Source organism: Apus apus, chromosome 7 (genome assembly GCF_020740795.1).
Source record: "Apus apus isolate bApuApu2 chromosome 7, bApuApu2.pri.cur, whole genome shotgun sequence".
In the NCBI taxonomy this organism is placed as follows: Eukaryota; Metazoa; Chordata; class Aves; order Apodiformes; family Apodidae; genus Apus; species Apus apus.
The window spans coordinates 7,848,681-7,865,685 of NC_067288.1; positions in this window are offsets into that span (position 1 = coordinate 7,848,681).

Sequence of the window (17,005 nt, forward strand, 5' to 3'; positions counted from 1 at the left end):
GACAGCACTGATTAATGAGTTCCTGCAAATAGTTTGCTCTGTGACTTCAGGATTTGTGGCAATGTGCTTTTGGGCCATGTTCCTTGTTATTACTGTGAATCTAGATTTTAGGATGAAGTGTTTATCTTTTGCGTGTTTCACTGTCTCCCTGGCTTTTTCTCTGAGAAGCTGTAAATATGTGAAAAAATAATCATTTGGCACATAGATAAATGTTAATTTGCTTTTTAGCTTTTTTAACCTCTGACAAAGCTCAGACAAGCTCAGCAGGCTGTGATCCTTGTCTTTGTGAGACTCTCTTGCTTAGGTCAAAGTGAATGTGTTTTAGTAACTCTGATTTTATAATCATATACATCATAATATTTTTATAATCTTATATAACCATGTCCATAACCCAGGTCAGGTCTCTGAAACCATTAACTTACTGCTCGCCTTCTCACTTTGAAATTGTAGATGAAGATTTAAAACTTTTCTTTTTTGATATCTTTTCAATACACTTTTTTTTTTTTTCATAACCTCTCCTCTCTTTTCCTTTTAAAATTGCATTCTTTGAGGATAAGCTACTGAGGATAATTTTTCCTATTTTGAGGATTCATTTAGACTTATTTCTTTCACTTCCTGATTTGCAAGCAGAGGTCTGCACTTCCAAATGAAAATTTTAGTGTATCAAGAGCTGAAGTCAAATATTCGAAAAGCTTTCTTACCCTCTTGCATTAACCCAAACTTAGCTTGTGCAACATCATTTTCCCCAATGTGGGACCAGCATTTTAAGAGAAGAATACTACTATCTGAGGTGTGACTGTAGCAATATTGGGAAGTGTGATGGGTTAGCTTTGGCTAACAGCTAGTCAGGCACTCCCTCACTCACCCTAGCCTGTGGGACAGGGATAGAAAACAGGATGAGAAAGCTCCTGGGTCAAAATAAAGGCAGAGAGGTGACTCGCCGATTGCTGCTGTTGGGCAAAAGAGACTCAACTTAGGGAAAAGAATTTGTTGTGATTTGAAATAGATTTGCATAGGGAGAACGAAAAATACAGATATTAAAACACCTTTCCAACCCACCCTTTACTTCACACTCTCATTGCATTCTTCTCTACCCCCAGCCCAAAATTAGAGATTATTTTCTCACAAAAAACTCTCTTAAGTGCACAGAATAGTGCATGTTCTTATTTTTTATAAGTACAGTGATTTTTTCCAGAGACTTCAACTGAATTCATTAGCACATGAAGCTATCATAAAGAAATGTCATTAGACAAACTTTCTAGCTTTCTCTTGATCACTATTTCCCTTTATATATTGTATGCTAATAGATCTTTTAAATAATTAATTGCTTTGTACATTATTTAAGTTAGAGAGTAAGAATGAGTTTATAACCTTATGACACCCTCTTTGGAATCGATGCCAAAGTGAATAGTTTTACTATTAAACAACTACAGAAGCAGGTAGTAGAATCTGTGTCTCTGACTGTGTAAAGGGAACCAGTATGTCTTTTGAAATGCATGCCTGTTATTAACTCAATAATGAAAACAACGTTTTCTTAAGGTTTAATTCAAAATCCATTGAAATTGATGGAAGGATTTCCAGGTTTAGGCTAAGGTCACAATCACAGAGTTGTGATAAGCAACCCCCAAATAACTGTTGTCTTCTTGGCTTCTCTTGTATAAAGTAAAACTATCATAAGTACATTTAGTATCTCTAAAAATAGTTTAAAATGCAACTTCCTGAGAAGGGCTGTAGAACCTAATGCAAAGAAAAAAAGAATAACAGTAAATGGCCAGTGAGCCTGTGATTCCCTTACAGAATATCTTTCCTATCATTCAAAAGCACCTTTTCATTCTTTGAGGTCTTTTGACAACAACAACAAAGGCAACTAGAAAATAATCTTCAGATAACATGTCTCTGAGGCAACACAGAGAGCCATCTGCAGAAAGAAATTAAAGAGCTTTACTAAGATGTTTTGTTTCAAAAATGTACTTGCAACTCATAATTGTGCAGACATGCACACACATTGCACTGCAAACAGCACAGACTCTTACATTCATCGTGATGCTGTTGCCCTGTCAGACTTTCAAGGATTGATGAGATAGAAATCACAGCCCACCCAAGCTTTTTCTGTAGATTTGTGAATATGCTGGAAATGTCCACTTGTATTCAGAGACAAAGCTGAACTTCCTCCTTCTTCTTTTCTGTAATCTAAGTTTCTCACATTTTCTTTTCCTCTAGTTTTGTTGTTTCATTTTAGCAAATTTTAGTATGAGACACGGAAGTCTGTCTTTTTCTTATCCATACAAAGTGCACCGTCTCTATGCTCATGCTGGCTGTTACTTCCTTCTGAAAAAAAGCAGCTGAGTGCAGAATTTCCCATTTCTGATTCAGTGAATGGAAAATTATGTGGAAATCTGTTATTGGGTCAGGCAAGGAAGAATACAAAGGATAGCCTAACAAAGATTTATATGAGGGTATATAGCTTGTAAGGGCTTATCTCTCGGTGTTATTGACTCTGTCTGCCTTGCATCACACTGGGGAAAAAGCATGAACTTCTTTTAAATTAGGTTGTGTTGTGCACTTAAGTAGAATAGGTGTTACTTTACCACACACATGGTAACAAGCTAACAGCATTGTTCAGTGCTTGCAAGGGATATGCTGTTTGTTGTTTTTTTCTTAGAGTCTTGCCATTTCATTTAAAGTATCTTTCTCTTTTCTGAGGTACATCTAAAATAGCACTAGGATATTTTATATTTAGCATTTTACAGAGAAAAATTTGCTTTCATGTAATGCGCAACTTTTAAAAAATGTGGAAAAAAGAAGGTTCTTCTGGTGAAGATTCTTGATCAAGTTACCTCAGTGATGCCACAACTACTTCCCCAGTCCCTTCAGTTTATTAGCACACTTAACAGTGATTCTGAGTTAGTTCAAGATTTAAACTGACTTAAGAGAATTAATTTAAGCAAATTAAAACTTCTACACTTATGAAACTTGATAGATGTAGACAAGCAGTTCTGCTGCATAAGAGTAAAAGATTACTGTTTATATCAGTTCTGAGATTTAGAACAATTATTTAATATTAGCTGATAGCCTGCTATGGGTTTTCTGGTCTCTCATGAACCTGTAGGAGCTATATATAGTTTTTACATGGAGATGGACTTGATGGAAAAATATCAATTTATATTCAATCAGGGCTGGAAAGAGAAAAGTCACTTGTCTTCTCCTACCATAGAAGTTTTCCTCTTCCTTTGATACTTGTGGACTCCTAAAAGACAGGTGAATGGCCAATTCACTAGCTTTATTTTCAAGGACGGACTGAGGTACTATTTGATGTGAATCAAAGTAGCAAAATAATACAAATTCATGCAAAAAAGCAATAAAATAACATTTACCAGAATGTCCATAAAACATAAAAGATACATCTTTGCAGGTATTGGAATGCTAGCAGTGTGATTAAAACAGTAAAGGTCTTTGTTTAGTGACACTGTTTTCTTTTCACTATGCTAAAAAGTATATCTCATAAATAGTCTGAAGGAAATGCAGGAGGGAGTTTGGTAGTTCAGTCTATAAATCAAAACTTTTCAAGGTTGTGACCAGGTATTCAAATCAATGTTTACCAGAGATACAGCATGCAGCCTAGCAAAAATCAATAACATTAATAGATCATGTTATTCAGAGTTATGTGAATGCCAATTAAGTAAATAAATGAACACAATGAGATGTTGTCAGTGAAATATCTTGAAAGGAAATAAAAATGACTGAGATGGGATAAGGTAGGTTGTAGGGAAAAGGCAAGAATTCAGTCCCAAAGACAATGTCACACTGATTAATAATCAAGACACATTTAGCTAACAAACACAGAAAAGAGGACTACAAAGCTGCAGCCAAATCCAGACTGCTCTAAAAGATGTCTTCAGAAGTTAATATATGCAGTTGATTTGTACTTAAGTTTTAAAATTATGAAAATATTAAAGATTATTATTTACAAGATGACTAGGACATAGACTGTCCTTGTGGAGAATGATAAGCAAAAAATATTAACCTAGGAAGAAGGACATTTCCCTCAGGCAGAAATGCATACTTACAGTAAAGCACAAGCACAAGGGGTATGGTTTAAAATATGGTTCTGTGATACTTATGAAGGAAAGTGAAAAATAAGAATGCTTGAACCTTTAATACCTCTGCTTTTGCTCCCTGCAAGATTTTACTTTGGTATCTACAGATAACATCTCTTATGACTGCAGCTTAGCCAGAGATATTCTAGGTTCTGTGTTGTCTGAACACCTGTCAGACAGAGAATGTCTGTGCCTGCCCCTCCTTGGCATTAGTAGTATTTCTCTCTGAATTTTTCTGAACCCTATAATCCTTCCCTTAGGTTCATAATCCTACCCTAAGGTTCCCATAGGGTTCCCATCCACAAGGATGGTTCTGCCTTCTGAGGCAGTTCCATAGATCTCTAGTGTAAAATCAGGCCTGTGTGGCTGAGAACGTAATGTTTTCCTAATTTTTTTTTTTTTTTTCTTCCTGAATGCTTCAACTGGTATCTTTATTCCTTCTCTATTTAGTGGAGACTTTAGTTCTTGTCTGTTTGATTCAGCAGGTACTCAGATTCAGCAATGTAAGCAAATAAAATTCTGCTAATTTTTCCCTTTCCTGTGGAGATGGCTTTTCATCCATCTTCCTTCAGTGGTGACCAGTGGATTAGGGGAGGTCATGCAGGAAAAATTTCAATAAAGTCCTTGTCTTTTAAAATGAAAACCCTTCTAATGAGCTAGAACCAGAAAATTTACTATGTCAAACAAATCTCTTTATTCACTGAGTTAAATCTTGTCATTCAGATGCAAAACATGAAGTGGAATTTGGATTTTTTCAGTACCTGAACATCTTACAAAACAGTATTTGGAAAATGTTGCTCTGCAATCCAGTCACTTGCTAATTTTTTCTCTAAGGTATTTTTCTACTTGTAGTATTTTTAGTTTACCTCTGGACCTTCTCACAGTCTCAAGTACAGTTTGTGTAATGTCAATAGCAGTTATCAAAGAGTACTTTGGTTTTGATATGTAACATAAGTCATACCTTCACACCTTCCCACTTGTATGAATTCTATTCAAATATTGTTAAAAGATCATGGACAATACTTGACTTTGAGACCATATCAAACAAACCTATTGCAACGTCACTGTTTTCTATATAATAGCTTATTTTACAAGGTAAAAGAGGTGTCTTTCAGATCTTTATTTCTGTCTTTATTTTCTTCCTTTAACTATTGGGTCTCAGACTTCCTGGCAGAATTTCTAGAAGAATGATTTTGATTTCAGAGCATACACCTCAAGTAACGGAAAGTATTATGTTCGTATGTTGTATAGGAAATCTGTCTCACAGCAAGGCTGGAGAGACCTGGGAAGTTGCATCTGAGTGATCCAAAAGTAGCATTGAAATGCTATTTCAGCTCTCCAGGAAGATGAAAGAGCTTTTTACTTTCTTGCTACTATTATAATTTCAGAGTGACAAGTGATAAAAGCTGCTTTGGGCTGAGTGCTTCCCACAGTTTTTTAACAGCATATCTGAACCATATATAATACTTTCTTTATTGATAGGAGTACAGATGGTAAGTTTTTCATTCTAAAAAATGGAATTTTGGAGGTAACAGTTGCACATGCAACGTGATGTGGACAAAGGATACAGCAATTAGCTGTACAGACATCAATAACATAGATCCCTCTATTCACAGCTATTTGAATACCAGTTAGTTTGAACAGATAAACAGAGATAATGATGAACTGTCAGTCTAAGTGTTTAGAAGGCAGGTAGTGTGGCAGAAGATGACAAGGAAGGAAGGAACGAAATGAGCTAAAGCATAAGGAAGAAAAAATGACTTATAGAAAGCTCTGCGTATACTGACACAAGCTGTCCTTGAAGTACATTTTGAGGAGGATAGTAGTACAATGAATGTGCCCACACAAGTTATAAAAGCATGAGTATACTTCTTCCTTGAAAGTATCCGAAAACAATTTTTACCCCATTTTTTCAGAGGTTTAGCAGCCTCCTTGATTTTCCTCTAAAGTATTGTATACCATCTGCTATTGTTTATCCTTTTGTTTATAAGACATACTCATAAAGCAGATCTTATAAAGACTTAAAAATAAAAGTGAAAGTTGTGGCCTACATTCTATGAAATAAAACAGATTTTCTCAGATGGTAGGATAAACGAGCTACAGTGTTTTAACATTATTTTAAAGTATGTATTTCAGGTTCCAGCTCTGGAATTTAATAATGAATCTGGAAGTTCTGTCTTTTGGTACAGAGTGTTTCTAATGTTTCACCATGTAAGTTTTTTTGGCTTCTTACAAATCATTCCAAGGATACTCACAATTGTAAGAGAAGAAGGTGAGCTTGTCTGTATTGAAAGTTTTCACTTTCTTTTGCAAAAAAAATTATTCTTGGTTACCACCTATTTTTCATTTCTTCAGAACAAGCATAATGTGGTTCTGTTTTGTGGTTGCTTGCAAGTATCACACTGTAGGGACAGCTGCATCAGGATTTTCACAACTACTGTATTGTAAGGTTGAAGGAGGGTAAAAGGAAAGGGAAAACTGCCGTGATGATTCTATTCCTTTGATGTATTATAATTTATATAGGAACAAGAGTTTAAGCTGGAGTGTAATCCATTCCCTGTAGGCTAGATTTCGCAGTTCTACAGCTACACTTTGATTAAAACTCAGTTAAATCTGGAATTTTGCTGAATAATTTGATGTAACAGTATAAAAATCACATAGCCCCCCAGGCAATATAAAGCAAATTTATTTGTTATTGTCAGATATAATTACTCATGCAATTTCCATCCATCTCATTTATTTTCAAGACTGGAACCTCAATTATTTCTTTTTATAGAAGGTTTTTAACATGCTGTTAAAACACATTGAAATGGGAAACATTTACTTTATTCACTTAGAAATGGATGACACGAGGTGAGGAGGAGAATGCTGGTAAATTTCAAAAGGTTTTGAAGTGCAGGTCAAATAGACACAGCATATGATGTCTTTATTTAACAGTACTTAGCATTGGGCAAATATTGGGTGTTTCAACAGTTAGCCTTATCTATGAAGCTCTCTGGTTATAATGGGAAATTGGATAATTCAAGTGTCTGCAATACTTGCTCAGTAGACTTTTTCAAAAGTTCCTTTGATGTCAGTGGAGAGCTGAAAAGCATTTTAGAAATTGTGATGCTTTCTTGCCTCTTGACAGTAAGACTACTTAGAAACCTCCCAAACCCCAATGCTGAAAATTCTTGTAACATTTCTGATACATTCCCCATTGGACAACATTCATATTATAAGGAATAATGAATTAATCTCCTTAAAACCTGTGTATCAGTTTGTTTAAAAGGTACATAGTATTTTGTCACTTCTTTTTACCAAATATATTCTTTTCTTGCCTTGCTTATGTGTAATGCTCAAGTTAAACAACAGCACTATAGAGATACTGGTTCTAGGTGCTTTTTTAGGTGCCTGACCACAAGGTCACTGCTCAAAATTTCAGAATTAGTAGAAATACTGACAGTGAAATTCATTTCCCATTGAAGGCAATCATAAAACTCCACTGAGATAAAGGATTTCACTGAGTAACTAAGAATATTATAAACTAACTACAATCAATCTTTCCTCAGTAAATATGTAACCTAATAAATTAGAAACACTTCTAAAACATGAGTGTTTTGTAGATTTCAGATATATTAAGACAGCAATTCGTTATAATCCATGTTATCTTTGTGCCCAGAGTCACGGTTGTGGAATTCACTTAAAGATAATGAAGACCTAGGAAAGGAAAGCCAAACTCCTGACTACTTAGGGCAAGTTTCAGTTACACTTTTTCAAACTCTTACCATAACCTGCTAACAACTGTTTTACCATCTTACTAAAAATAAAAAATTCCAGTATCTGTCTAGGCAGATGAAGACAATTGCATCGCTTTCTAGTACGGCAGTACTTCAGATTGTCTTCTGCTTGTTTCTGTCTCTGAGAAGCAACCAGAAGTTTTGCATGGCCCAATTCAAGGACTGTTGAGGTTTTCCATGCACGCATCTTTTTTCCATTAAGTTACTAGCATGATTTCTGAGGTTTATTTCCTGACTCACATGGCAAGAGCTGCACTTAAAGTGTCACATTGAAACACAAACACTTGGTCTCTCTTGCTCCGTGCCCACATTCCCGAGGGGCTGCGGGCACAGCTGGGGCTGCTCAGGCGGCCCTGCCCGCCCGTGCCGCTCGCGCACCTGCCAGGGCTGCGCGCTCGGACACGCGCTCGGCTCGTGCGCTCCGCCGCGAGCCGCTGTGGCCCCAGCGCGCGGGCAGCAGCGCGTGCCGGGGCCGGGAACCCGAGCGGCCGGCGGCGCGTGCCCCGCGCGCGGCTCCCCAGCAGCTGCTGCGCCACCGCCCGCGCGCTGCCCGCCCGTCCCCGAGGGCTCGGGCTTCCCCCTCAGCTCACCTGTGGCCACCTCCGGCCCTCCGTCCTCCTCCTCCTTCTCCTGCTCCCTCTGCTGGGATGTCCTGAGTGGCCCTGGCGCTGCTCTGTCCCGGGGGCTGCCGCTGTCTGTCGGTTTCCTGCTCTCCTCGGGGCTTGCGGCTCCCACCCCAGCACCTGCCGCTCCCACCCCAGTGCCTCAGGTGGGCGCCAGCTCCCACCGCTGCTCCTGGGGGTAAGTACCACTAAATTTCGATTATGTTCCTGTGTTTGTTGGGACTTTGTAGTGCATCTGGAGAGGTCATAAACTTAATTGGCATCCAGCTGAGGAGTTTCTGGTTCTCCATCTTGCTGAGGAAGTTTAGCATGGTACTGTAGAAGCATTAAATGTTTTCACCTATGAAACAGTTATGAAAAGAAATACATATTTTGCATGTAATATCTCAATTACTGTGAGTTTAGTTCCATCTCTTTCAATATGAAGTGAGGCAATGTATGGTGTCTCATGAGCGCTTCCTTGGCATGTGAAGCTGTGAGGATTCTGGAGCTCCTGGGTGGAAGCATCTTGCTTCACTGAGCCTCCAGTGAGAGAAAGTGGCTTCATCCTGGCTCAAACCAGGACAGAAAGGTAGGACAGTGCTCTCCTGCACCCTGCCAGGACAGGGTGCATCTTATCCACGTGGTACCCCATCTCTACCCTTTGGTCCCTACCTGAGTACCCCCACTATTGCTGCTTTTATTTTTTGGGGTGCTAATACCTTATCTCATTGATATTGTTCTTGGAACTTGCTGGCTCATCTTGCTGTGTCTCCTGCTCCATTGACTTCGATCACTCTTGGAAAAGCAAACTCCATTTTTGTCAATGTGTTCTTGTCTGAATTTTCCTTGTGTTAGCAGCTGTTTCCTTTTCAAACCTATTTCCTTCATATTCCAAGAGCTGTACTGTATTTGTAGCTTTCTTATTTTGCAAATCAGAAATACTTTCTTAGTACAGGTAGTTGTATCTTAGTATCTTTTTAAGTCAGAGTCTCACATTTTTTTTCTCTTCTGTTTACCCAGTTAGCTTTGGGAATTGAGTTTGTATTACTACTTATTTTAAAAGACAAATCAAAATACTACTGTGTCACTTAAACCACTTTTTTCCTGTTCAATGGATTGTGGAGATGGTGCTTCAAAGTCAGCACCATAAGGTTGGAATTTTCAGTCAGAATTAAAATAACAAAGCCATTGATTCCTTTATTACTTTCACCTGGGTGCTCTCTGAACTGACACAAATAGTGAGGCTGTATAAATCAATCCTGTCACTGGTAGTTGTATTAAAGACAGTAGCAATTCCTGGTTTTTCAGGTCTAATTTTTTAAAACTAGATATAAAATTTCTGTTGACTTAAGTGGTGTGTTCATGTGTCCTTCTACTCTCTTCTGCATCTTATTATTTTCCAAAATTCTAAGTATGTTGAGTTTTCAGAGGTACATTTCTTCTTGGGGGAAGTGGGAGAACTGAAGATCATGAAAATACAATTTATAAACACTTTACTAGTAAGCTTAAAGCAGGTTTTTCATCAAAAAGGTTAAATTTCTGTGTTCTGTTTTATAAACACAATGAATTGGAAAGTCAATTGCAAAATAATAATTAAAATGCTGTCAAGTGAATTTAGCTGCTCTCTGTCAAGGTTCCACTTGCCCAATTAACATAAGTAAAGCAAAAAGTAAATGTCTAAAAAGGGCTTGCACGTTTTTTGTGTACTATTTAAAATATTTTGAGCAATAACTTCTGCTTATTTACTAAGTGTACTTTGCTAGCACACAAAAGATGCATGGATGTGTTGAAATTAAGACTTATTGGACCTGGGCTATGTTATAGCTAAGTCTATGTGTACCAACGAGAAATACAATATATTTCTCTACGTGGACTTTCATTATCTCCAGGAGACTTAAAAATTTCCAGTACACAAGAGTTTGTTCATAGTCAACTCAGTCAAGTCTTGATGTTTGTGTTGAGGAGTTTTTTACTGGCAGACTGAAATGGAGATCTGTCCTCATTGCTTTTTTAAAAAGCCTTATGTTTTTTTGCTAACATTTATTTAATTAATTTTGAAACAAATTTACAGATGCAAGCCTAGTCCAAATGCTGTGTTAGTTGTATAGATGAACCTTTCCAAGGTTACATTGTTGTGTTGCCAGCTCAGATGTCCATGAGTGCCATTTGTAAGAACAGCTTTTAGGAATTTAGATGCATGTTTGCTAGACCGACATTAAACTGACTTCTGTCCATCACATAGTCCGTTTGACTCATGGATTATGGTAAAATGTTTTCCATTAGTTATGTGTACATCACATTCTAGAAGTGGCAATTTGAGTAAATCTTTCATTGTGTATTCCCCTTCAACCTGTTGTTTAGGACTCCTACTGATACTAGTTGATAAAAAGTTCATGAGGCCTGAACAAATTAAGGTTAAAAATAAACTTTTTTTATCTGCTGAAGCCTCTTAGTATTTGCAGTCAGCAGCCACATCATATTTGTGATTCTACTTAATTATGTGCAATTAATTTGGTTACAGCTCTGCATGTTAGAAATAACGTTCACAAAGAAAATCTAGTTAAGATAGAAAGTGAGTTGCAGCGTTTTTATTGAGTTTAATTTCTGTTTCTGGCAGAACTGGGAGCACCTGCTATTTAAGTGTTGATGGATTTTTCATTGGTGTTCTGCTTCCTAATTTCAAAATATGTTGTACATTTATATCAACTTCAATTTGCCAAAGCAAACATATGCATGCTTCAATTGAAAGCAAATGCTCTTTTAAAATAAAGCAATAATAATTTTATGTGATAGAAAAATATGCTCTCCATTTATGGAAAAAATGTCAGGCTAAGGATGTGCATAGTGAAGGATGTTGAAAACATCTCCAAAAGATGTAAAAAGCAATCAAGAAACAAAAACCACTTTCAAAAAAGGAAGCTATAACCACAGTCATCTGGCTACCATGGCTATGTAGTTTTCAGTATTTTTATATAAAAATTCAGATGTTCATGTTTCAGAATGTAAACTAGATAAATGTACATGAACTGGTTTTGCACATATGCTGATAAATTAAACTGTTATCCTTTCAATATTCTACCATGCAGGAAAAAAGCAAGGAAGTAAGATGCAGGATGCACCCTTTCATGTAACTGCCTTTCAAGCCTAATGTCGATAAGTTATTTCAGTATGAGCTATTTTGGTAGAAGTTGGCAAGACAAAAGTATATTTGTTGGCTAAAAAAGACTGATGCTCTGGCAAAGCTAAGTCAAGTCTGCTTGCTTATGTGGTTTGGAACATCATGGTAAAGTACATTTTTAAATCTTCATCCCGTAACAATTATCATTATATGTTTGTACTTCTCTGTAATGTTTTTTGGTTTTGTTAAGAAGAACTGAATCCATGAAGTTGATGTTGCACTAACACAGGAAGAAGACAAAACTTATTATTATGTTAGTTTTATTTAGAGGCTGTAGGAAACAAGGAGTTAAAGCTTTGCCTGAAAGCTCATGTGTCATCAGGTTTTATCAGTTTAATCTAACATTTGAATAGATCTAGTTAGCTGTTAGTTAAAACTGTTGTCAAACTTAGGTCATGCAAGAAATAATTCTTCCTACAGAATTGGAATAAGCTGAGAAGGAAGACAGGTTTGGTATTTTTTATCCCTGTTATCAGTCTTTATGTGGTTTTAGTTAAGAGTTAAAAATTAGTATCTTATAATCCAAGTTTATCATTTTTCAAATGAGTTTTTGCCTTTTTTTTTTTCCCTTTTCTCACTAGAAAAGCGTAATTTCAGAAGTACATGGGAATGCTGCAAATACCAAAGGCAATTATCACTTCTATGCAGAGAATATGCAGTATAGTATTGCTGTAGTATTCGTGATCTTTTGCTATAAAGTGTTGAGAAATAAAATAACAAAACTTACCCATCAGTCTCCTTGACTTCTGCCATTATTAGAGCAAGGCCAACAACCGTATTTTTTATGAGTCAGAGTTTAATTTTTAAGGAGATGAGAAATTACAGTGGCCTGCTGAACCGCTGGCTAGTGTACTTGGTTGGGATGATGAATTGCTGCAGTGAATGAAATAAGTAGCTACGGTTTCAAATTTGGAGTAGCGGGTGCAACTGGAACAAAGCAGAACAGGTTAGAGAGAGCTAAGCAGTGCTCTCAAGACAGCAGTCATTCCTGTGAGTAGAAAAATAAACTTGAAAGTGTCTCTTAAGATATTTATCTACTGTTGCTAATACTAGTGCCTAGGAATGGTGTAGGGACCCAGCTAAGTTAAATGCTGACTATAAAGATTGAATGTGTGCTTAGCTGCAGTTTGCAGCCCAAAATGAGTGTCTGTATTCCATTGCAGTTGTAGCTGGAGTATTCCTAGTATTTTTGGGGTTGTTTTTGGTTTTATGTGTTTTTTGTTGGCGTTTTTTTGTGGTTGTTTTTGTTTGGGGGTTGGTTGGTTGTTTTTTTTGGGGGGGGAAGGGTTACTTTTTTTTTTTCCAATTGAACATTTAGGTAGGTATTCTAATCACGTGCATGCTCACATGTGTAGCCAAAGCATTCGAAAGTAAACTTTTCCAACTTTATTCCTGATTTGGTTGTTGAAATTCTAAGTACTCACCCTTGGAGTTGAGAATTTAATGTCTTGCCAGTTGCTGGAAGCAGAAGGCTTGTTTATATGCTGGTTACAATATGTGGGAAGATGAATGTCAGGAATGTAAACTTGCCTTTTTCACCCATTTGCTTCTAAATTATTATTGTATCCTTCTTGGCAGTTGGAAGAAGCTGTTGCTAAATAATGTCTCTTTATATGTTAGTTTACTCTAATTTTTAATCTTCGATAAGTTCGAATTCAAGGCAGTTTTAACTTATATCGCAGTACTTGGGAGGCGTTGTATCCACTTGGCCTAGGTTACAGTACTATCTTGCTGATTTGTAGTTTAGAAAGATGAATGCAGGTGTGAAAAATGAAGTGGGGCTAGAAGTGTAATTCTTGTATCTTTTACTGATGAGATGGGTTTGTAATAATTTCTTAGTAGTTAGTTTTTTGAAATGATTAAGCAAATTAAAGCCTTGGTGAACCCAGATCTAGTGTGTTATGCAGCTGTAAATATAGAGAAATGTTGCTAAAATGAATACTTCAGATTTACGCTGATGTGAAAGCTGAATGCTAGTTGACCTTCATGTTAGATATTTTATAACCAATATGACAGCATATAGATACATTACTTAATTGTGCCACCACTGCTTTGGTAATTTGAAGGGATGCTCTAGTTCTTTATTGCTTCAAGTAAGAATAATAGAAGTGGAAAGCAAATTTATATGTATTAAAAGACTCTTAGGTTATTAGAGTAAATTATATGCTTATGATGTCCAATGATGAATATCCTTTGAATGTGGATTTCAATAATTTGAAAACAGTTCTTCCTGTACCATTGATTTTTGTCCTTGAAAGTCCCCATTGGCTGAAGTTCTTTGAATGTTGTATTTTTTTTCAGCTAGGAAAGGAAATTCTGTATGTTGAAAGCAATCTCCCAGGAGGCTGATAATTAGATGGTAGGATTCTGTGGAGAATGAGCTTTTGAGCTGTTAATTTTTCCTGCAGTGAATTGCTCCTGCCACTATCTGTCCATCATAAATCTATACATTACTGTAAGCATGCAGGATGCAGGTTGCTTGAATTGTCCCCTGTTGCCAGTCTGGGCAATGCTGGTCTGCTGATCTGGAAATTGGAGGCTTAGAGGAATTTTATTACTGATCTAGACAACTGAGAAATTTTATTACTGGGGGAAATAGAGTATAGATTTCATGGCTCAGTGCTTATAATGGTTGGAGATTTCAGTCCCTCTTCGGGTTAGAGGAAATAGAATTTAAGTATGAGATCCTAACTGATTAGAATCAGTGACTCCATTAAAGTTATATTTATTATACACCTACTGACAGTGATCAAGGTGTCATTTATTTAATAAATATAGCACTGATACTACAGTGAAATCCATGTCCACATAGAGCTACTGAACATTTCATTTTTCATTATTTACAAATACTTTTTTTTTAAACAAGGCATATTAGTGGTATATGGAACCTAAAAGTAATAGTCTTTATGTTAGCAGTTAAGTGATTACTGAGATACTGACCTGTAGCTTTCCGAAAAATAGTCTGGCTATATTGTATCCTTTTACTACAAAGTGCTTTGCTTGTGTGTGCTGTGCAAAATCTCAAACTTGGAAACAAAATTGCAACCCTCACACAAGGTAGCATTTTCAGGTTTTTGTTAGTGTACTCTGAGCACTCTGCATGTCTCTCTATAATAATACAAGTTATTAATGATGACAGAAATTAACACCCTCCAACAAAGATCACATACACACACCAAAAAAAAGCAATCACATTTGTTTGTGAGTCTGAAATATTAAATGTTCAAGTTAGTGGTTCAAGCCACTGGAAAGGATAATTGTGTGGAAAATGGACTGCTTGCATTTCAGAATTGAAATAGTTCACACAGATCTGAGTTGCATCCTTTGTCATATTAATAGCATGGGCACGTTTGTAAAGAGGAGCAGCTAACTTATTCTTTGTGCGAAATAGCGAGCCCCCCCACCCCCAAACTGCTATTCCTTCTGTTCTCTAAAATTCTGGGTTTGGGAAACAATTTGTGTATTTGAAACTGTTCAACACATTGATATATCTTTATGATATTAAATAAAAATGATTTTGACATTTCTAGTATATGAAAATAACTATTTTATTTCAGGAAAACAGTAAGAAACATATTGCATGTTTCTTTTTATTTTTCTTCTAAGTGGGGTCTCATTAAATAAATCCCTTCCTCCACCGTTTCAAGCAGTAGGTCAAATATGAACCTTGTCCCAGTGAGGTAATTAAAATTTTTACTATTACCTTAAACAGGAACAGACCTTTTAGAAAAGGCATTAGATTAACTGAACTGTAGAGACAATAATGACAAAGTTAGCAATGACATTTTTAGGTTATCATAAAAATTTGCTCTATTCAGCAAACATAAGTAAAACAAGAAATAAATTATAAACACGCATGGGAGGTTCTTGCAAGCTGTTTGTTTTAAATCTCTACTGACCTTGTGGACAAATTCCACAGAGATAGATAATTTACATGGAAAGTACTTCAGCTATGTTCCTCATGTGGAAAATGTGGTGATTTGATGAAGAAACTGTTTTTATGGGTTCTACAAAAGTAGAGTATATTGAATGGGATGTATACAGCAGAAATTACAATGTTCTGCTTAGCATATAGCAATGCTGCAGTATCATTTGACTAAATGTGACTTAGGATGGATACAAAGCATGAATTAGACTACATGATTTCAAATGAGACTCTAAAAATAAGATTTGTATCTCAGTTTTCCTGACTTCCAACAGGAACTTGGCCACCTTTTCATTTATCTATGGTGTGCTGTTACAGGGTTTTACTTGTAAGAAATAATTTAACTCTTCTGTTTAAAAACTGTGGTCCAGAAACCCAACAAACTCAGCCTGCAACCCCTTTTACATCTAGTTCTCTTAAAATGTGTAGGTTAGTAACGGTATTGAGTGGATACTTACAGTGGCCTAACTTTTGTGATAAGCTCTAATTTAGTAAGAAAAAACAAAGTAAAAATGAATTTACTCTTCTGGTATTAGTGGCAGGATTAAAAGAAACCACCATGTGGACAGGAACAATGGAAAAAGTGATACAGGAAGTCTCAAACACAAAAATTCCAAAGCTTACTTAGAATTGTTGACTCGTTTAGATGGAAATAGGAGGCTCCACATTATTCATAATTAGCAGCAGGCTTTCGCTCTGTGGTACAAGTGTTGATGCATAAACAGAAATTCAAACATGACACAGGTGGAATGAAGCATCAGTTTTATCACGGCAATATTGTAAAATGTTGAGGAAGTAAAAATCATTTTGACTAGCTGAATGAAAGGGAATCTTTGGGGAGAACATAATTACCTTTGTTGCATTTGGCCGCATCCTTGAGAACTGAGACCAAGCCTTATCTTAAAGTCACTATGAGATTAGAGTGCAAATTATTAGGAACTCATCTTTACCTTTTACATTTCACAAAAGTGATTATTGCTATTTACATTAATACATCTGAGTCTGTCATCCCCATGGGAATCTTTCAATAGGATAATAAATACTACAGTATCTGAAAGACAGTCTCCTTTGTGTAAGAATGCTTTTTCTGAATGATAACATTTCTTATTGATAAGAAAATGATTTTGTTTTGTGGCACAAGAGTTCGTATTAATAACAAATAATAAAAAACTGGATTCTTCTAATGTTCCCCATAGGTAGTGTAATGGTGGATCTTCTAATGAGAAGAAAAGGCTGTATGTATATTGAAAAGCATAGGATGTTATAATTAGAAAGCTTTATAATAACAAGTGTAACAGTATCTAAAAAATGAGAATGGCTAATCAGATTACAAAGAGTACTCCCATGCCAGTGAAGAGGTTTTATCTAAATAAGATTCTGTTTGCAAGACAAGTTAGTGTCACAGATGTGTTGTGTTTAAT